Here is a 22,750-nt window from a genome sequence, read left to right as displayed (position 1 = left end):
GCAGGTGGATTCTTAACCACTGCACCACCAGGGAAGTCCTCCTATGTATTATTAACCTATTTTATTTATTTATTTTTTAAAATTTTATTTATTTATTTATTTATTTTTGGCTGCGTTGGGTCTTTGTTGCTGGGTACGGGCTTTCTTCTCTAGTTGCGGCAAGAGGGGGTTACTCTTCATTGCGGTGCATGGGCTTCTCACTGCGGTGGCTTCTCTTGTTGTGGAGCACGGGCTCTAGGCACATGGGCTTCAGTAGTTGTGGCATGCGGGCTCAGTAGTTGTGGCTTGTGGGCTCAGTAGTTGTGGCTCGTGGGCTCTAGAGTGCAGCCTCAGTAGTGGTAGTGCACAGGCTTAGCTGCTCCATGGCATGTGGGATCTTCCCAGACCAGGGAACCCATGTGCCCTGCATTGGCAGGCGGGTTCTTCACCACCGCACCACCAGGGAAGTCCCTAACCTATTTTTTTAAATTAAAATTTTATATACTCTAAAATTACAAATTATTTTAGTTTTCTTTTATTATATTATATTTCTTATATTATATTCTGTAATTATAGATATTTAATAAAAGACCCCAGAAAGATAAGAATTTAAAGCTCATAGATGTTTTTCTCCATTTGTCTCTATATTTATTCAATGTTAATGATTTTTCAAATTGTATGTGGAAAGGAAAAAAGCTTAAGTCTTCATACCCTGAAACTTTAAATAAAAAATTCACTTTAACATGCCTTACTTGCTTGGTTCAGAATTTTAATTAATATAAGTTAATCTATTTTAAGTGGATATTCAAGGATCATTTATTTTTCTTTTATGTGACTGTAGCTGAAATATGGGTGAAGAGAAGGCTGAAGCAGATATGAGCCTATCTTTCCATTTCAGCTGCCACTCTCCACTCTCCAGTATTCCATGGTTGTTTCTACAGGAAGATAATAAAGGAGTAATGAAATCCAACAGACCAAAGGATATGAATATGGGCAAAAATATAGAGAGATATTTGCTTCTGTCCATTAATGACTAACTGTAACAGGAACAGCATATACTGTTAACCATTGTTTTCAGACATCAGACAATAGGCAACATAAAACTTGATCTCTGACTCAAGGAAAACAAATGAAGCGAGCTCTATAATCTCTGTAGCCAACTGCCCCGTGATGGTTTCCAGACTGAAACACTGAGAGAAGAAACATGAACAGAGTCTGGAGGGCCTGCTGAATTCAAGAAGAGGTAAACACAGGCGTGTGGGTGGGGTAGGGAAGGGGCTGTCTAGGCAGCTAGAACTTGCAGGGCTATGTATTGCAAAGAAATGATAACAGCAGAGGTTTCGCTATAGTCTTCCGCTGTGTATTAACCTGCACATGCATGAGGCGAAATGCATGAGGTCAGAGAAGCAATGACTATGAAGCAGTAGGTTGAATCATCTCATGAGCTCACGTAAGGCTGAAAATAGTTTGTATTTCCACCATGCAGAGAGCATAGGCCTCCCAAAACATGGACCACACAGTACAGTCCTAAGAAGGGTCAAGCCATAGTCGTGAGGCTCAATTATTCCCAGAAAAAAGGTTCCCTTGAATTCGTCATAACAAAACATAAAAGGAAGCCTTGAAAAATGAAAATAATCTGCAAGTAACTTAAATGCACCTCAAAATAAAGAACAACAGTCTTTACAGGAATACAATGAAATCTAGTACTCAACAATGTAAAATTTACAATCTCCGGCATCCAATTAAAAATCACCGCCAGGCATGAAAAGAAGGAGAACAATATGATCCATATTCAAGAGAGAAATTAATCAACAGAAACAGACACGGTAGTGAGAGATAATGAAATTAAACAAGAACTTAAAAATATTGTAGATGTCACAACTATGTACAAAGATATAAAGTAAAATTTGAACATAATTAGGAAATAATAAAATAATAAAAAATAAAAAAAAATGGAAATTGTAGACAGGAAAAACTATATTTAAATTTAAAAATACACTATACAGAATCAATAGCAGATTAGCAGAGCTATTAGATGTAGCAGGAAGAAAGGTCAGTGAATTTTTAAACATTACAAAATAAATTATCCAAAATAAAACACATAGAGAAAAAAGACTTAAAGAAATAGACCATCAGTGACCTGGATGTCAATATGAAACGGTCTAAATATGTATAACCGGAGCCCCAGAAGGAAAGAAAAGAGAGAAAGGGGAAAAAATTATGTGAAGTAATAACCAAAAATGTACATATTTGATAAAAAACTATAAACCCCAAATCCAAGAGACTCAATGAACCTCAACCAGAACCAACATAGGGAAACGACATTTAGGCTCATCATAATCAAACTACTGAATATCAGTGATAAAGACAAAAATCTTAAAAGCAACTGAGAAAAAAGATACTTTACAGAACAAAGATAAAACTGACAGTAGAATTCATGTCAGAAACTACGTAAGCCAGAAGAGAATGAAATAACATCTTTAAAGTCTTGAGAGGGAAAGAAACAAAACAAAACCTGTCAACCTTTTAAAAATTAATTCTAATTAATCAACTTTTCAACTAATTGAATAACCAAGGAAAAAATATATGCTTTTCAAACTAACAAAAGCTGAGAGAATTCATTGCAAGAGAATGTTTAGTGTAAGATATTAAGGGAAGTTTCACAAGCAGATGAAAAATAGGTATCAGGTAGAAATCTGGATGTATACAATAGAATGAAGAATGCAAGAAATGGTAAGTATATGCTATATAAAGTATATTTTTCTTATATTTTAATCTCTTTAGGAGATAATTCACTAAAGCCAATATAAAAACATATTGCAAGCTTTCTAACATATGTAGAAGTAAAATATACAATAGCATAAAGGGTGAGACGGGTTATAAGAAAGTAATCTGTAATGTAGATAGATACATTACAGATAGACGGTGCTAAGGTAAAGATGTAGTTAAATTACATTTAAACATTAGTTCAATCACTAAAACAAACAAACAAAAAAACCCCAAAAACCAAAAAACCCACTAAAACCCAAAGATGTATAGCTAATAAGGTGCAAATGGAGATAAAGTGGAATCATAAAAAATCCTCAGTTCCAAAGAAGGCCGAAACAGCCCCAGAGAGCAGGGAGACACAGGCTCCCTGGGGACGGCTCGTAGAGAAAACATTTAAAAGAAATTGTCCGTGACCTGATGCATTTGATTATGTGGAAAATAATATTGAGAGGCGCCTTACAATTTTGTTGGAGAATTTGGAATCAATGATCAGCACCTAGGAGCCTAAGATAATTGGGAGAAAATGTCATTATTAATGCTAGAAAAAAGTCTAAGCTGTACAAGAAAGGAAGCGGGATCATATTACGCTCTAAGTAGTATAATTAGTTCATCAGTGAACAGTATTTACATAATCATAAGGGTATAAACCATACATATTAACCAAAATCTCTAATATAATTTTTTGGAAGAAATAAGGGAAGAAGAATGGGTCAAGAATGCAAATTCATAATCTCCCATGATAGAAAGTCAACAGATAAGTTTACATTTTCAAAAACTCAAGAAATCAGTGTAGGTTTATCATCTCAGAATATGGAGGTGCAAGGCCGAAAGAAATAGCTGAGAGACTAGAAACTAGCTGTAGGCTGTAGGGCCCAAGGCTGTAAGGATTGGAGCAGAGAAACCTGTTTTTATTACAAGTCTTAGAGAATTGTTTAACTTTTAAAAATAGATTAAAAATAAAAATTAAATTACCAGTGCAGAAACAAAAAACAGAAGCAGGCAGAAAAAGAGGCAAACATATAGAGAACAGATGGGACAAATAAAATACATAGTAAGATGGTAGATCGAAACCCAACCATGTAGATTATATTAAATGGCCTAAATATCCCAATTAATAGGCTGAGATTGTCAGATTTGGTTTTGGAAAAAATCAAGACCCAATTATATGCTGTTTATTAGAAATCTGCTTTATTTTATTTTTTTACCATTACACGGGTTTAATAAGATGTAACACACATAATACATGTGAATGCAAATAGCACATTGCCTGGCAGCCAGTGAAGTTTTAGTAAATACGGTTGCCATGTGTCTGGTTTTAAACCGGACAGTCCAGTATTTGAGTTTTCTTTCTGAGAAATAGATTAAGAAAAGACCAGACATATAAATGTAAATATGAGTAAGTGCTATTATTACTACCATGACATGTCTTATGCATGAATAGTGGAGCTTCCTCTCACTAGGAGAGTTTGCCACGAGGAATGATAGAGAGCACACTACGCAAGACATGCTTCAAGTGCCACGACGTGGGAGAGCCCAGCACACACTTTGCCAAGTACCAAATTCCATTGCCATTGTGAGCCAGGTGCGAGGGGAGGGCCCCGCAGTTTTTCTCAATGTTTCCTTTTACAGGTACAATTCCTAACTGTGTTTTATCTCATCTCCTTGTGGTCCTTTTCAGTAGGAGATATTTGGCAGTTTTTTTCTTTTTTTTTCTTTAACATCTTTATTGGAGTATAATTGCTTTACAATGGTGTGTTAGTTTCTGCTCTATAACAAAGTGAATCAGCTATATATATACATATATCTCCATATCTCCTCCCTCTTGCATCTGCCTCCCACCCTCCCTATCCCACCCCTCTAGGTGGTCACAGAGCACCAAACTGATCTCCCTGTGCAATGCGGCTGCTTCCCACTAGCTATCTATTTTACATTTGGTAGTGTATATATGTCCACGCCACTCTCTCACTTCATCCCAGCTTACCCTTCCCCCTCCCCGTGTCCTCAAGTCCATTCTCTACATTTGCGTCTTTATTCCTGTCCTGCCCCTAGGTTCATCAGAACCATTTTTTTTCTAGATTCCATATATGTGTGTCAGCATACGGTATTTGTTTTTCTCTTTCTGACTTACTTCACTCTGTATGACAGACTCTAGGTCCATCCACCTTACTACAAATAAGTCAATTTCGTTTCTTTTTATGGTTGAGTGATATTCCGTTGTATATATGTGTCACATCTTCTTTATCCATTCATCTGTCGATGGACACCTAGGTTGCTTCCATGTTCTGGCTATTGTAAATGGTGCTGCAATGAACATTGTGGTACATGTCTCTTTTTGAATTATGGATTTCTCGGGGTATATGCCCAGTAGTGGGACTGCTGGGTCATATGGTAGTTCTGTTTTTAGTTTTTTAAGGAACCTCCATACTGTTCTCCATAGTGGCTGTATCAATTTACATTCCCACCAACAGTGCAAGAGGGTTCCCTTTTCTCCACACCCTCTCCAGCATTTATTGTTGGTATATTTTTTGATGATGGCCATTCTGACCAGTGTGAAGTGATACCTCATTGTAGTTTTGAAGAAATGTGCTTTAAATACATTCATGGGTCAGAATATTCAATATTATTCAGATGTCAATTCTCTCTGAATTGATCTATAGATTCAATGGACTCCTAATCAAAGCACTATCAGGCTTTTTATAGACATTGAGAAACTGATTCTAAAATTATTTAGAAATGCAAACATTTTTTTAAAAAGTAAAACACTGTCTGAAGACTGACAGTACACACTACCTGAATTCTCTTTGGCTACAGTAATCAAGAGAATGTGGTATTGGGTAAGGATTTGCATATAGATCAATGGAACAGAACACATTCTAGAAACAGACTCACAAATATATTGTCAATTGTTTCCTGACAAAGATGACAAGGTAATTTAATAAGGGAAAGATAGTACTTCAACAAAGGATACTGGAAACACTGAATATTCTTACGAGGAAAAATGAACCTCACCTCTTTCCTTATACTATACACAAAAATTAATGCATAGACTGAAACGTAAGAGCAAAAACCATAAAAATTCTAAAAGAAAACAAAGGAGAACATCTCTGTGACCTTGGATTAGGTAGCAATTTCTTAAATAGAGTCAAAAACATGAATCATAAAATTTAAAAAAACTGTTAAACTTGATCAAAATAAAAAGCGTTCTCTTCAGAAGTATTGTTAAGAAAATTAAAAGGCAAGCAACAGACTGGAAGAATACAGTGAAGTTATTTCTAATAAGAGATCTGGATACAGAACAAAAAGACCTCTAATGCAATAATAAGGACAAGCAACTCTACTAAATTCAGGAAAAAATTTGAATGCATATGTCACCAAAGAAGATACGTGGATGGCAAACAAACACAGGAAAAGATGCTCAACATCATCAGACATTAGGGGGATGCAAATTAAAACCACAATGAGATATCACTATATTCCCCTAAAAGTGGCTAAAATTAAAAAGACTAAGAATATTAAATGTTGGTGAAAATGTGGAACAAGCTGAATTCTCGTACACTGTCGGCAGGGATACAGAATGGTAAAACTACTTTGGAAAAGTTTGGCAACTTCTTTTAAAGTTAAACATACATCCATCATGTGACCCCACAATAATACTGTTACCCAAAAGAAAAGAATATATATCCACCCGAAGACTCATATATACAAATATATATGGCGGCTTTATGCATAATAGCCCAAATTGGAAATAACTGAAATGTCCATAAGCTAGTGAATGGATAAATAAATGTGGTACATCCACGCAGTGAAATGCTTACCAGCAATAAAGCCCACGCACACGTGCGCGCACAAACACACACACACACACACACAACTGAGGATACAGATAACAACACGGATGGTTCTTAAAACCATTAGGCTAATTAAAAGAGGCCAAACGCCAAATACTATATACTGTATGATTAGTTCCATTTACATAAAATTCTAGAAAAGGCAAAACTATAGTCATACGAAGCAGATCAGTGGTTACCTGGGACCAGTGGTGTTGAGAGAGGTTGAGATGTAAAGAGGCATGAAGGAATGTTTTGGGGTGATTAAAATGTTATATATCTTGATTGTGGTAGTGGTTATACAAGCACATGCATTAGTCAGAGCTCACTGCACACTTGGAATGGGTAAATTGTGTTGTATATAAATTACAACTGAATATACCTGATTTTAAATATTATGCGCCCAACCTGCCAATAAAGATTTATTGAAATCCGAAAGTATAAGCAATCCTGGTTGAACATGGCTGAACAGAGGAACTGGGCTTTCGCCATGTAAATCTTGAATAACCTTTAGAGGCATTAGAAAGTGATGTTGACGAGGGAGGGTCTTCAGGAGTCACTACGAAGCAACACGGGAGCTAGTCCTTAATCCCAGATCCAGGCAGCACACACAAGGCTTTGTGTACTCCTTCGTCTTCTCAACAATCTTGGGAAGTAGCGACTATTATCCCCATTTGGTAGAAGAGGAAGCAAAGCTCTGAGTAGTGAAGATGGTGATTGGACAGAGTGCAAGTCCAACTCCAAAGCTCATGTTCCCTCTACTCATCAACCTGTCCCCCAGTAGGGTTGGGGACCCCCAGTATCAGAGAACCTGCCAGGGACTCTGTAGCCCAGCACTTCTCCAGCTTGGGGCGTGGTGCCTAGACCCCTGGCTTTCCTGGCTGTGTGTCCCAGATTCCTTTGCAGCAAGGGTCCTTAAGGAGCAGAGCCACTAAATCACGACTGCACCAGCAGCCTAGGCATGGTCTGTGCCGAAGCACTTGACCTTCATCACACCTCCTATTTCTGCAGCATAACAACATTTGCTGACCGCTTACTGCAGGGCAAGCACTTTGCTTGCATCGGGTTACTATGCAATATGCAATGGACACATTTTACATATGAGGAAACTGAGGTTTAAGGAGGTTAATAAAGTTGCCCATGGTCATACAGCTACACGTAGGAGAGCCAGGGTTTGGACCAAGGTCTATATAAGCCACAAAGCCTGCATGCTTGACTACGATGTGATTCCAGTACTGTCTTCTGTATTCAGTTTACTGAGCACTCTGAATCAGTGAGGATGCTTTCGGAGGAGAGTAACCCATTAAACAGTACGTATGTATTAGCTCACGGTCCAGAATTAGCGCTAGCTTCAGGGCTGCCTTAATCTAGGTCCTTTGCTTCCCTTTCCCTGCGGTTCTCTTGACTCTGTGCTGCTTCTGCGTCTCAGCTTTATCTTCATGTTGGTAGGAGTTGGCTGGAACAGCCCCACACCAGTCAGCTCTACACTCCCAAGACTAGAGGGAAAGAGAAGCTGACTCTACGTGATTCTCTCCGAACCTCCAAACACCCTGTCCCCTGACAATGAGCCAGATGAGGTCACAAGCTCACTCTTGGACCAATCCACGTCACTGGGAGGATGCCACTCAGTGAGTGACTCAGGTCTGGGTTCTAATTACTGCCAAGGACGGTTACCACAGCTGTCCTAATCACCTGGTACCCCTGGAGACAAATACTGGGGCCCCAACCATGACATTTGCTACATTCTTTCTTAGTCATTATTTCAATGGAATTGTACAGCAACGCTATGTTTCAGTGATCATTTCCATTTTACAGATGAGAAAACAAACGCACAGGGAACAGATGTCTCTCGGGGACATGAGTAGATATGCAGCAGCCAGGACTCAAAGTCAGGGCTTCTAACCCCAAGGCCACCAGAGCCCTTTCTACTACTTGGCAACTGTCATGACCTTAACCCATGCTTCCGCTTCAGACCAAATTCTAAGATGCTGCTGAGAATATATTCATCTTCTAGGGTCTCTCTTCTGGTATTTATCATCATTTTTTCCTAATTCAATAACCATTTCATTATGGACTCCAGTGAGCCATTTATAACCAAGTCAGGAGGCTTTTTTTAAAAGCACTTCCCTTCTAATGAGGTTTTATAGCTATCATTTAAAATAGTCTGATGTACCTTAAAACCTACTTAGTGTGATGTAACTTTCTTCTCTTTTTCCTCTTCAATCCCACTTTTTCGATAAGCTCGTCTTCAAAAATACCGTCCTTTTCAAATTCTTTTTTCACATCTACCTTCAGTACGCTATCAGACCATACCCCCAGGCCTTCTGTTCTCACCACCTGTATTCATTCTCCATAATGGACCTAATAAGGAGTCTCTGGCCTTTGGGCTTTTAAAGCAAGAGGGTCATAAAGCTAGCATCTTTTTCCTTTAAAAGATATGTAAGAGAAATGACACTTAGCTACACAGGGCAGTGTTTCATCTAGAGTACCAACAGGAATGGAAATAGACAACTGGCCCACATATGACTATGGCTTTGGTACCTAACAGAGCCCCAGACGCTGGTATAAAGGAGTCCCTGGCACTTGGGGCCCAGCTTACATTAAGAATGTGCAGCCGTGAACTTCACCTCCTTTGACTTTCCCGACAATCACGAGCTGAGTTGGGGAAGACAGAAACCAGTACGTCCAGTCTACAGATATGGAAACCAAGACAAATATTTGCTTAATTAATAAAGGACAAAACTGTAACTGAAACTTAAGTATCCCGGTTCCAGGATCAGTGCCGTTTATGCTGCATTATTTTGATTCCTGAAAAGTTAAGGAAGTTGTGTAAAAAACGTGAAGGCTCAGGACTTAGTTTAGTACCGCTGACCCTGGATTTTAAGTGTGAATCTTACACATATTTTGCCTTTTCTGTGGTGTCCAGGAAAAGTAAACCAGACTTGACAGAAAATATGATGAGTAGCAGCAAACATTCAGACCCAAGGTCAATACATAAAAGTTCGAAAGATGTTATCAAGAATATACGTTGGTACCATCTAAGGGCATCTGTCATAACTTGGCCTTCCAACAGAAAGATATTATCACCGCATGTTGAATAATATTGAACGTGCTGTTGATTCTTTAGAAACTGTGTACCTCCTGAAGATAAGAAGAAGGAGGTAAAGAGGCATCAAAGAAGCGTCTCATTTTTCTAAATGTGAAGACTTGGGAGTACAGTCATGGAAGGGCTCCTAAAATAAGGAGCCAAGTGAGAGCACTGGGGAAAAATCATCATAGGAAAGTAACCATAGGAAGTAACCATAGTAACCATAGGAAGTAACCATAGTAACCATAGGAAGTAACCATAGTAACCATAGGAAGGAGGAGGTGGAGAAGCCTAATGGAATCACGATGGTGGAGGCCATACTGGAAATATCTAGAGCTCAGGTGGGAGATTTTGGTTGTCAACACAGTTGCTGGGGAAAAGGGAAGGAAAGCTGTGACAGACGGCATTGTTGAAGGAGGGATTAAGGCGGAAACCAAAGGCAGCTGAGAGAAGTCAGGATGTAAAGGATGAAAATGTCTCTGGCGAGCACAAGCAAGTCAGGAGACACTCAGAGATCCCTCCGGGCCCTCCCTTTTCCCATCTGGTGGGGAAAGAGTCAGGGATGGGACAGAATGAGGAGAGCAGGGCAGAAGCTGAGAGGGTCTCTCCGTGGGGTCCTGAGGGTTGCAGCCCGATGGGACATGCAGAGCTTCAAAGGTTTTTGCCAGCTAGATCTGCTTCAATATGCAGGGGAAGGAGAAACTTCGGTCTGAACAACACAGCTCAACCCATCTGTTTCTGCAGAATGCATCTTAGCTCCTATCTATATGCCTGCAGAATATCACCCTGGAAGTGGAATCTATTATCCTTGTACATACAAATTCACTAATGGGTGTGGCTTATTGTGAAGCAAGGCACGTGCCCCACTGCCTCTGCCTGTTGCTACTCCAAAGCTTCTGTCATCCTGGGACACTTCACTCAACTCAGCAAGGTTCCCATGCTTGATGCGAAGACTGTCCTGCGTCAGGGATCCCCGTGCAGTGAAGGAAGCGGAAGGGGGTCTGTGGATGTCACTCTTAGGTGTTGCTTTCTCCTACAGAGGTTAGTGCACAATGGGAATTTCTCCGTGCAGAGTGGATTGTCTTTCTGCCTGGCAGTTTCATTACAACATTCCATACAAGTTATATCTGTACATGAGGACCTGGCACAAATTCAGCACAGCAGTCCACCTAGTTTGGGTGAAAGAAGGCCATTTAACCTGGGTCCCCTAGCAGCCCAGTCTTCTTGCAGGGCACAGCCACGTGCAAATGGTAAGGCCCATTAATGGTCATCCATGATTCTGGCCACTCAGCACAATCACCTACATGGGAAGCAACTCCCCCTGATTTCAGCAGGAGCGTCTCTAACCTCTGAAGCCACTGTTTTTGGCTTGCAAGGAGGTTTGCTCTAAAACACAAATTCTCTTTAATAGGGAGCCATTACTGTGTAATGAACGAACATGTCATGAGCTGGCACGCAGAGCCCTCGGGCCCTGTTCTCATGCACAGGTCTCTGGAATCTTCACGCCTACCGGGGAGAGGGGAGCACATCTGCAGAGGGCACACAGCTCCATGAAAGTTCACTTCTTACAGATGTGTGAATGAGTTCTGCTTTCAGATCCAGTTGAAGTCAAACTATCTTGCTTTGTTTGCTCACATGAAACTGGACTGCTCAACCAGAAGGCTTTTAATAACTGGGGCTTCAGCAGACCTGCCCACCCCACCGTTTTACATCAATGGTGATGACATGTGCTGCCTGGTGTTCGGATCCTGGCGTCTGCAGTTTCCCTGCCCCTGCCCAGCTTCTAGGATGCTAAGTTTTCAGCTCTGTTTGGCCTGAAATAGAGCTGGATAAAGCAAAGTGAAATCTTTAGCCACCTGGACAGATGACAGCAGTTTGACATCCTCTAACTAGCTGATAGTCTAATCATCCTGTGAAAATTGAATTACATGTAATTTCATTAGAACTAAGAGGGTGTGTGTGTGTGTGTGTGTGTGTGTGTGTGTGTGTGTGTGTGTGTGTGTGTGTGTGTGTGTGTGTCTGTATTATAAGGAACTGGCTCATGTAATCATGGAGGCTGGCAAGTCCCAAGATATTCAGGGTGACTCAACAAGCTGGAGACCCAGGACGGCCCAAGGCTTAGCTCTAGTCTGAGTCCTGAGTCCTGAGAACCAGGTGGACTGACAGTGTAGTTCCGGTCTGAAGGCCGGCAGGCTCGAGACCCAGGAGAAGTCACCAGTTCAGCGCTAGTCTGAAGGCAGGATGGCTGACCTCCCAGCTCAAAGGCAGTCAGGCAGGAAGACGAATTCTCTTCCTCGGGGGAGAGTCAGGCTTTTTGTTCTATTTGGGCCTTCAACGAATTGGAAGAAGCCCACTTGCCTTTAGGAGGGCAATCTGCTTTATTCAGTTTGCTGATCTAAATGTTAATCTTATCCAGAAACACCCACACAGAAATATCTAGAATAATGTTTGATTAAAGATCGGGGCACCCTGTGGCCCAGTCAAGTTGCCATATAAAATTAACCATCACGGTAATTTAGGAGTCATTGTTTGTGACACACAGCAATGATTAAAGAGACAAAATGGTGGGGGGGATTTTCTCATTAAAACATAATTTTTATGCCCCCTTCAGAGAAACACATGCAACACGGCCTACTGAAATGAGCTCAGCGGAAACCTTCCTGCTAATTCCTCCTTGCCTCCACTCCCACCCCACAGCTTTAAAAAGACACCGTTATTACTTAGGAATGAATTCATTGTTTAAACCTACCCTCCCCGTATTTTTCTGATGTAGACTCCTCAAATCTTGTGGCAATCAACTGAGAATAATTCTCTCTTCTTCCTGGATGAGGTGAATGAAATACAGGGGGAGGAAACAGCTTGTCCAGCACGCTGATACTTGGAAAACAAATGCAGCTGCACTTTAAGAACTCAGGATGGTAGTTTTTCGCCCTTTTCCTATGAGTATGCTGGCACTTTCACAGGTAGAAAATGATGGCTATCTTAGTTATTAAAGAGCTGGCTCAGATACAGAGAGCAAGCACACGGTTTGAGGGGATATTATTTTTAACGGGGGGAACTTCAAGGGCTGCCCCCTCAGCAAGGTAGCTCACTTTTCGGGAGACTGGGGGCTGACCTGTGATACCAGGAGCTTCTTTGGCAATTGGGTAGCGTGCTGGCCACTGCGGTGGTCCGTCCACCTTCCTGGGGCCTTACTACTTGAGTGTGCCCCTGCTGAAATTCCAGTTGCCAGTAACTGCACCACTTTGCCTGAAGTTAACAGGCCCAGAAGCAGCCGTCAACTTATCAGTGATGGAAGGTGGTGATGAATATCCAGGTCCCTCACTCCTCAGACGGGAAGACTCTCAGACTTGGGTTCTATACCCTAGAGTTTCTCTGAGATTAAACTTCTGTCACACACACACTCAGGGCCGGTAGCACGTATGTGTGACCTGTATGGTCACACATACATGCTTGTACTCTGCTGTCGCCATCTTGAAATTCTTAATAACTTTTGAACAAGGGGCCCGGATTTTATCTTGCACTGGGCTATGAGAATTGTGCAGCCAGTTCTGGTGGTAGCTGGCAGAACACACCTTTCATTGGCTGGGTTCCCTTCTCTGTCTGACTTCTCCTCTTGGTCTCTCCTGTACTTCCTGATAATTTACTTGTCCTTGAATCCTTTTCACAGGGTCTACTTCTGGGAGACCCAAACTAGACTGTTGCAAATGTCATGATAATCCTTTAGAACACTGTAAAGAATTAATGAAAGCCATCCTCCTATTTTATTAAAATAAAACAATAATGCATGTGGGTTTAATCGTCACTGAAGATAAAATCACAGTTATATCATCTGTCAATGCCATAACATATTGTAATATCTAAGACGTTTTATTAGGAAGTAATCCCCAGCTGAGCTTCCCAACTTCTCTGCATCCCAGACCAAGTGCCCAGGTGAATCCAACATGCAAATATCTCCCTGAAGAAGCAGCGTAATAAACAGCAGCGGAGTTGACATTTAAACAATAGCTCTGCATGCCATCTGTTTTAAAGAAATTATTTGTCTTTGCCAACATGTCAAGAAAAATAAGTTCACATAATTTAGGAGCTACTAAGGCATGAAAGTCCTTGATTATCTACAACGACAGGATTATCTAGAGCCATCACATTTCTTTACCAACAAGATTTTTTAAAAAACGGGTCAGAGAAATTGACCTTTTTGTAGAGTCCAATAATGAGGCAAGATATTAGAGTAACCCAATCTCAAACCAAAGTTTAAGGAAAAGACGTAAACAAGGATACTGGTTCAGAATCAGATCAGCTCATCAAATCGAGCCCAGGTGTTCTCAATTTTGATGTCCCTACGGTCCGGCACAATGCCTGGAATGGAGTCCATGCCTAATAAATATTTAGTAACTGACTGAACTTGGGTATGGCTGTGCCTTGAGGCTTGAGTACCAGGAAAGGAAACCTACCTATGAAGAAGCTATACGTTTTCCCCTTAGCCCTTTCTTACAGACTGGAATTTACCAAATGGGTGTAACACGAGTGCAGAGAGCCGTGTGGGAGGGAGACAATGGAAGGCAGCGGGTCGGCAGCAGGTGCGGGTGGGACGCTGCACGAGATGGCAGCTGTGGTTCAGGTCCATTTGCAGTAGGTGAGGGATGCAATATTTGAGAACGGGCTGGAGAACTAGAAGGCCGCCTTAGGCCTTTCTCTCCACATGTGAGACTTACGGCCGGGAGCTTCTAAGACCAAATCCATCCATCCGTAAGGCATGTTGGTCTTCGACAGGAATCCTGTCATCCCCTTGCCGTGGATTATGGACATAAAACCTCACTGCGCTTCACTTTCCTCACCAGTCAGAAAGATGACACCGAGGTTACCTGCAATTTGCATCAGTGGACTTGAGATGCTGACTCCACTTCACTCACCTTTCCCTGGTACACAAGCTTTTGTGCAGTTTGATTGTTAAATGCAGCTGTCCCCAGAAAGGTAAAGCTTTTTATGCTGCTCACTGGATAGATGATCAGGACAAAAGAGGTTACAGAAACATTTTACTTTGAAACATTTTAAAATTCAAGATTTTGTCCTGACCAATTTCTGAACGTGATGTTTCTTTCTGCTTAAGTTATATCAAAATACTTTTACGTGGTTTATAGCAGTATTACTTACAATAGCCAAAATACGGAAGCAACCTAAGTGTCCATCAGCAGATGAATGGATAAAGAAGATGTATAATGTAATGCTACTCGGCCATAAAAAGAATGAAATCTTGCCATCTGCAACAACACGGATGGACCCGGAGGGTATTAGGTTTAGTGAAGTAAGTCAGATGGAGAAAGACAAATACTGTATGTTTTCACTTATACGTGTAATCCAAATAATATCAATGAAACAAACGAATGACTATAACAAAACAGAAACAGACCAACAGATACAGAGAACACACTAGTGGTTACCAGTGGAGAGACGGGTGGGAGGAGGTACAAGATAGGGGTAGGGGATTAAGAGGTATGAACTACTAGGTATAAAATAAACGAGATACAAGGATGTCATGTACACCACAGGGTGGATAACCAATATTTTATAATAACTTCATATGGAGTATAATCTATAAAAATAGTGAACCACTAGGTTGTACACTTAAAACTAATATAACATTCTAAATCAACTATACTTCAATGAAAAAAATATTTTTCTGTGAGAATTCCTTTTTCCCTCTTGCGTACGACCTTTCTAGACAAAAAAAAAAAAAAGCCTGGGTGAGCATTTAGGAATGAAAAAAATGTAAAGTTTTGATTACTGACTGAAACACAGTGATTTTGTGTCAATGGGAGAAATCAAAGCCCTGGCACCTGGGGAGGCACGGGGTGGTAGACGTGGAAAAGGAATTAATAATCTTTGCTTTTCAGAATTGTTCCTGGAAGCTTTCCCCTCTTCCTGAATGAAAGGTCCTCCTGCTACCTTTCTAGGATGCTGTGAGGGCCTTGAATTCAAACTAATGGCTGAGCCCAAGATCACCCCTGATAGCACCAACTATGAAAGGGCGAAGGTGGCCCAGCTCCTGTGCTTTCCACACAGAACACTTACGAATGTCACCCATACCCATGTCACTGATGGGCTGATGTCACGGATGAGCAGAGCTGTGTGGAACTGGCTGCAATGCCTCTGAAACCAGAGACCGAACCGAATTCTTCTAGACCAGATTGGGGATCCTAGGGATGGAAACCCTGTCAGGGGAAGCCACCCTGGGGGCCTGCTAACCTGTACCATCTGACTAACAAATACCCTGTTGGAGGGCCTTAATGATAGTAGATGCTTTGTTTCCAGAAGCACCAAGTACTGTGCACGGGAATGCCCTTCCTGGGTGCCTTATCAGTGACTATCATGCCTGCCTCAGCCCTGGACAGAGGCATTCATGTCAAATTCAACTTAGTTCAGAGGCCCCAAAGGGAAGAGCTCAACACTGCAGTTTGGTCTCACCCTGCTGTATGGAGTCCTGCAGGTAATTTTGCCATAACGATGCTTTGGACAGGGCCAAGGTGATGGATTGTGTAGGGAAGAGTTTTCACAGCGGGCCTGAGAGTGCTGACGCTTAGAAAGGCCCCCTTGCAAGGTGGGCCCTTTACTGGCGCCTGGGAACCTGAATTTCGAGAGGGTTCCCACCATCTTAACTGATAAGAGTTACTACGCCTGAATGGTTTGTGCAAACAACAAGTGTGGTTTATGCTGAACAATGGCTTCCCTTCTGGGGAACTGGGAATTTTGAAGGCGTGAGGCAAGATGGTGACTGTAAAAATCCTGGGCTCTGAGTCGCTCACGAGCTCAGGTAGTTAGCATTTCACATGTGTTGTCATCGCTTGTCACTGGGGGAGTTTAGCGTGTCCTAGGTGACTTTCCTGGAAGAGGACCCTGGACCCAGTTACCTCCCGATGCTGCCCCACGGGCCATTTCCCTTTGCTGGTTTTGCTGTGTAAACTTTCACTGCAATAACTCACAGCTATGAGTACAACTAGAAAGAAGAAAGAAAGAAAGGAAGGAAGGCAGGAAGGGAGGGAGGAAGGAAAGAAAGAAAGCTAGCTGATATCCATACTATCTACACTTTATCTATATCCTTTTTAATAACAACAAAGAAGGCCAAAATGGAGCTCTTGCTAACTCCTGGCATGGTGTCAAGCACTCGTATGCAAAAAACTCAAACCTCCCAACAATATTTCAAAGTAGGTCTTTTTATGATCTCCATTTGGCACACGAAGGAAGGAGAGAGAGAGAGGTTCAGGAACTTGCTCCAGGTCACAGCATCTGTTAGGTGGCAAAGGGGGGACAGGAAGTTGGCTTATGTGACTGCAAATCCCAGGCGGGGAGACTCTGTTGAGGGGATCAATGAAGCACTCTCAAAAATGCAAAACTCTAGGCAAATGCACGGTGGTGACATTACTGTTATGAACGAGGTCTAAGTCCTGCCCAGAAACCACTGGATAAGATTTGCAACTTTTCGAGTTTACTCAGGTCCTGGGATTGAAACCCCTGTCTTCCCACAGATACACAGGAGCTGGGAACTTGACACGGAAGTGTATTTGCAAGTTCAGATATACCCTCCTCCCTCAAAGAGTGTTAGAACTTCGGGCCAGAAAAAACATAAGAGAGCATCTGGAATAAGTCCTTCATCTGATAACTGAGGAAACAGAGAGATGCAGCAGTTTGCACTAAGCTGCGGAATGGACTCTGGACCCCAGCCCATTCGTTTCCTTAGTGCACTGCTTCCCCCTTAGCATATTTCTCTTTTTAAAAGTGGATTCAATCGTAACCCAGCATCCGAGGGGATGCTAAAAGAGGATACTTTCATTTCTAAAAGTATGAATTACACAGGCAAGGGACCTGTTTGAAAGGAGAATTATGCACACATACTTTGGACATCCTGGAAACATTCTGATGACTGGGTTAATGGCGAGGGGAAACAACATCTTTGGAAATGCAATCCACTCATTTGAAAGCAGGGCAGCCGTTGCCCACTCCAAACGTGTTCTCACGCACACAGGATTCCTTCCGCGCAGGCTCTGAAGGCAAAGCACACCGCTGAGTTTCAAATGGGCAGAAAGTCACCTTAACGCATAGTTCCCCTCCTGGGAGTTGACACAATCGAGTTACAGGCAGAGACTGTTCATCACAATGGCATGAAAGTCTCTCTTCAAATTCCTCTTGCTTTTATAATCAAACAATAACATCTCCAGAGTATAGGTTTTAGCTACATAAGAAACATATTGGAAATTGATTCAATGTTCCTGGCTTGGCTGTGACAATGTTTCATAACCTGGTAACCTCTCAGCTTATTCTTCCCCTTTCCTGAAAAGCTTTTTGCGGCACCAGGGTGGCAAGGCAAAGTAAAGCAAACATCCTCCTTTTATCTGATCCTGCACAAAATGAGAGCAGCAGGCACTGTACCGCTGATAAGAAGATTCGCTAAATGACTCTTCTGGAATTCTATCAATGGGCTGATGAAAGAAATTAAGACTGACATTGATAGGTCATTTTCTCAGGCACAACCATTTTCAAAAATGAAGGTGTTTCTTTCGAAGCAGTTAAGCCCCAGTTGCATGTCTATGACTCATTAAAAAGTGCCCAGATCAGCCCCGTGTTGTTAACAGATTCACTGCAATGCTTTACTTTCTTTATATCCATTTTCTTTTTCTCTAGCATGTTTCTTGAATAAGGATTCATTCGAGTCAAGAGCATCCTGTTCCCAAGATCACCATTCCTCCTTTTATTCCCCCTCAGGTGCATGTTTCATTACACAACTCAATTTTTGTTACCACAATCTCCCATAGCCCTTATCCGATCTAGTGCTTTACACCTGTCTCAAGCTAAAGTGTTTACTTGAATGTGCCAGACTTCATGGACACACCATGGGGAATCCCAGTGGACTGAGTGCGCAGATCACCTTAACTGAGACGTTTTTTCATTAAGTATATGTGACTGAGTTCTTACAGTCAGGACAGCGCGTTCCTTCCAAGCTTGGTTACAGGCTTCTGAAAAGCTACAGACTCCCGTCCGGCAATTTTTTTTTTTTTTAAATCACTGCTGCTTCTCTGTTACTAATTTTTTATTACCTTCAGGATTAAGAAGAACTGCTGGTGGGCTTCCCTGGTGGCACAGTGGCTGAGAGTCTGCCTGCCGATGCAGGGGACACGGGTTCGTGACCCGGTCTGGGAAGATCCCACATGCCGCGGAGCGGCTGGGCCCGTGAGCCATGGCCGCTGAGCCTGTGCGTCCGGAGCCTGTGCTCCGCAATGGGAGAGGCCACAACAGTGAGAGGCCCACATACCACAAAAAAAAAAAAAGAACTGCCGGTTTTAGCAGTACTTAAGGCACAGACAGTTCAACCTATCTGTAATGTCTGATCAACCTGGAAATATCTGTGGTAACGTGACGACAAAGAGATTACAATTCAAGAGCTGCCCACAACCTCTGTTTCTAACTTACTCCTCTGACACCCGATGGGCTTCAGGATTGATGATGTAACTTTGTATCTGTAGTCAGGACGCGTCCCTTTCCTGCTCTTTCTTCTCTTGGCTGACCTTGCTTCTGGAGATGCTAATGAGCTAGTCCGAGGGCAGACAGGAAGAGGACGGGAGGTGGCGGGTAGATGCCATAGATCAGCCAAGCAAACGGAAGGCCCATTCAGCCCACGCACATGTTTTGTTCTGGATGGTACTTTAGTTTTTATCTTTTTAAAACAAATGTGAAATATACTACGAGCACGAGTGCATACAACAAATAGTTACACTTAAATCATCATGATCATAAAAGGATACCTACAACCCACCTTAACAACTCAGTGTTTTTTTCTTTTTAGGCACAATCTTTAATATTTATTTTATGTTTTAAAAAGGTATTATAGAAGATTGCAGAATTAAAGAGACACAAAGCAGCATATATTGAAAATACTCTCTCATTCTTGTGTCCTTTACACTCAGGTCTGCTCTCCTGAGGCAACCAATAGTACTGGTCTCTTGTGTTTCAGTTCTATTCATGCCAACAATTGTGTGTGTGTGTGCGCTTGTGTGTGTGTGTGTGCGTGTATGATCATATTTACACTTGCATTTAAATTTTTACTATATATGTATGTGTGTTATAGTCCTTTCTCCCTTTTAAAAAAATCAAGCATACTATAGGTACTATTATGCTCCTGGCTTTTCTCATTTAATAATGTACCTCAGAAATTGTTCCTTATCAGTAAAGATCTTCCTTATTTCTTTTTTTACAGCTGTATAATATTCCATTTTCGGAATTCATTTGACTAGTACCCTATTAATGGACATTTGGTTCACTTGTGATTTTTTCCTATTACTACAAACAATGCTTTGGGGCATGCATTATTTTTCATATGTGCAAGTATGTCTATAGGATAAATTATTTGATTGGAATTGCTATTTAATAGCATTAAGTATGTATGACTGTTATTAGATATTGCCAAATTCTCATCCATAGAGGTTGTACTAGTACCCTCTCACCTAAGTATGTAACAATGCCTCTTTCCTCACATCCTTGCCAACAAAGTTTATCTTAAAACTTTTTTTTTTTGTGGTACGCGGGCCTCTCACTGTTGTGGGCTCTCCCGTTGTGGGGCACAGGCTCCGGACGCGCAGGCCCAGCCGCTCCGCGGCATGTGGGATCTTCCCGGACTGGGGCACAAACTCGCGTCCCCTGCATCGGCAGGCGGACTCTCAACCACTGCACCACCAGGGAAGCCCTGTCTTAAAACTTTTTAAGCTTTTCCAATGTGATAGATAAAAAACGGGATCTAAGTGTCATTTTTAATGTGGGTTTCTTTGATCACGAATGCATCTCTTTTATTATGAATGTGCCTTTCTGACCCTGTTTCTGTAGAAATGTCTTTTTCTCGAGCCCTCTTCTGCTTCTTCCTTCTACTCTTAAGGACCCTTGTGATGTGTTGGGTCTGCCCCAATTCTGAGGTCAACAACTCAGTGTTTTTAAGCCACTCTTGCACCCCTTCCACTAGATCCTTCTCTCACTACTTCCCCTCCATAAGGTAACCCACTGTTGGATTTCATGCTACTCATTCATTTGCTGTGGTTTTTAAATTTGTTTTTGTAGTACAAAAAAAAAATGTAACACTGGATTACATTCATGTATAGGCACATGTGCAGAGGTGTACTGGTTTATGATGTAAAAAGTTACTACTGTGGATACTAGTCAAAAACGTTTGAAAGGCCTGGCTCTAGAAAAACCCTTGGCAACTGTATCAGGGAATATATACCACCATGGTGACCCTAGCAACACTGTCATAATTGCAAAAAATGGAAAACAACCCAAATATTTATCCACAGTAGAAAGGATAAATAAAATTCGAACTTTTTCTGCTCTGGAAGACTGTACAGCAGTGAAAATTAATGAACTACAACTGCAGGGACCATCGTTGATTCAGCGCAAAAACAACACTGACTGAAATAAAGCCAGTTGTAGTAGAATATTTACAGTATGATGCTATTTGTATAATAAGCAAAACGAAACAATAGTGTGGTAAGACTATATAAACAAAAGTGAGTACTATGTGCAGACTATAAAACTATACACACGTGCACACACACATCTATGTACACACACATATACATACATACATACCATGAATTCTTTATCCGTCATCTATCAACAGAGCAGTATCTTGGCTACTGTGAATAATGGTGCAACTAACTCTTTGAGACAGTGATTTTATTTCCAAACAGAACTATCATGCAGTCTAGCAATCCCACTTCTGGATATATATCGGAAGGGAAAAAACTCACTATCCTTAGTGTATATTTCCTTTTATTTACCTTGCTTGGAACTCATTGGGCTTCCTGAATCTGGGGGTTGGTAACGGTTCTTCAATTCTACAAAATTCTCAGCCACTAACACTTTTAAAATCGTGTCTTTCCTGTTCATTCTATTCTCTGCTTCAGGAGCTACAATTAGATGCATGTGGATTTCATCACCTTTTACTTAATTTAACCCCTCTTTCATATTATCCATGTTCTTGGCCCTCTGTGACACATTTTTGTGTACTTTTTCAATTCTATCTTCTAGTTCAGTAATTCTCTCTTCAGTGCTGATAAATACTATTCTGACAACATTTAATTTTTCTGAAGTTCTCTTGTGTCCTTTTTTGAAATCTGACTGCTCATCTGTTTGCTCGTTAACTTTCATTTCCATTTTCGTTGAAATGCATTAAATATCTTTGGTTTATATCCTCTGTTGGATAATTTCCAATTCCGCAGTCTTTGCAGGCCTCATGCTATAGCTTTGGTTTGTTTTTGTTTTTGTTTTTTTTCCTGATACTGACTAATGAAGTCATCTCTTCCCCTCATGTCTTTAGTGGTGTTCTATTCTGAGTTAATTTTCCCTAGAACTTTATCTGTATGCAAATTTTAGAGTGGGTGCAAGAGAGGATTTGAGTTGGGTTCTGCCAGATTCCTGAGAGTACTACCACCCTGAATCTGTGTTTTTTTTCTTTTTAAACTTTTCAGATTTATTTCAGATTCCCCAACCATGTACTTTAGAGCAACAGGCCTTGGGAAAATGTGGGGGGAAAAAGACAAAGCTTATTTAACATAGCCACTTACCACCTGTTCAGGGGGCCCTTTCCACTACTAGCACGCGGATTAATTAGTGCCACCCCCTGGGGCTTCACGTCTGCCTCTGCCCGCGCAGCTGAGATCCCTGTCTGAAAAGCACCGCCCTTATAGGGTCTTGCTGGTGCTAATGTGAGAGACACACTGAGATCGTCTGTCAGTGACACTCAGTGGGTACCCTTCCCAAACACCAGCTGTATTATAACAAGAGACGTGAGCACTTGTACCCAAAGGAGTTACCCACGGGTAGGACATTTAGGTACACCCCGATAGATCTCCAGGAGAGTTCTTTTGGGGCAGGGAGCCCTTTGGCAACCCTGAAATAATCCATCCTTTTACACGAATACGTGACTCTACTCATCACGGCACACCACTTGTGAGGAAACAGTATGGTGACTAGTGCATCTGGTTGGTCCAAGGCTAAAGGAGAGAAAATGAAAATATGGTTTTATTTTAAAAGTCTAAGCATGAGCATC

The 22,750-nt window shown here is 41.5% G+C and overlaps 1 protein-coding gene across 7 annotated transcripts in view; it reads right to left on the bottom strand.

Moving 5' to 3' along the window:
- The window catches only part of NCKAP5 (NCK associated protein 5), a 1,056,356-nt gene that overhangs the window by 56,863 nt on the left and 976,743 nt on the right, over nucleotides 1–22,750 (bottom strand). The gene's annotated exons all lie outside the window — the stretch shown is intronic.

Source organism: Pseudorca crassidens, chromosome 6 (assembly GCF_039906515.1).
Source record: "Pseudorca crassidens isolate mPseCra1 chromosome 6, mPseCra1.hap1, whole genome shotgun sequence".
NCBI lineage: Eukaryota > Metazoa > Chordata > Mammalia > Artiodactyla > Delphinidae > Pseudorca > Pseudorca crassidens.
Note: the sequence above shows the minus strand (reverse complement) of the source record. Positions and strands in the feature narration are given on the sequence as shown.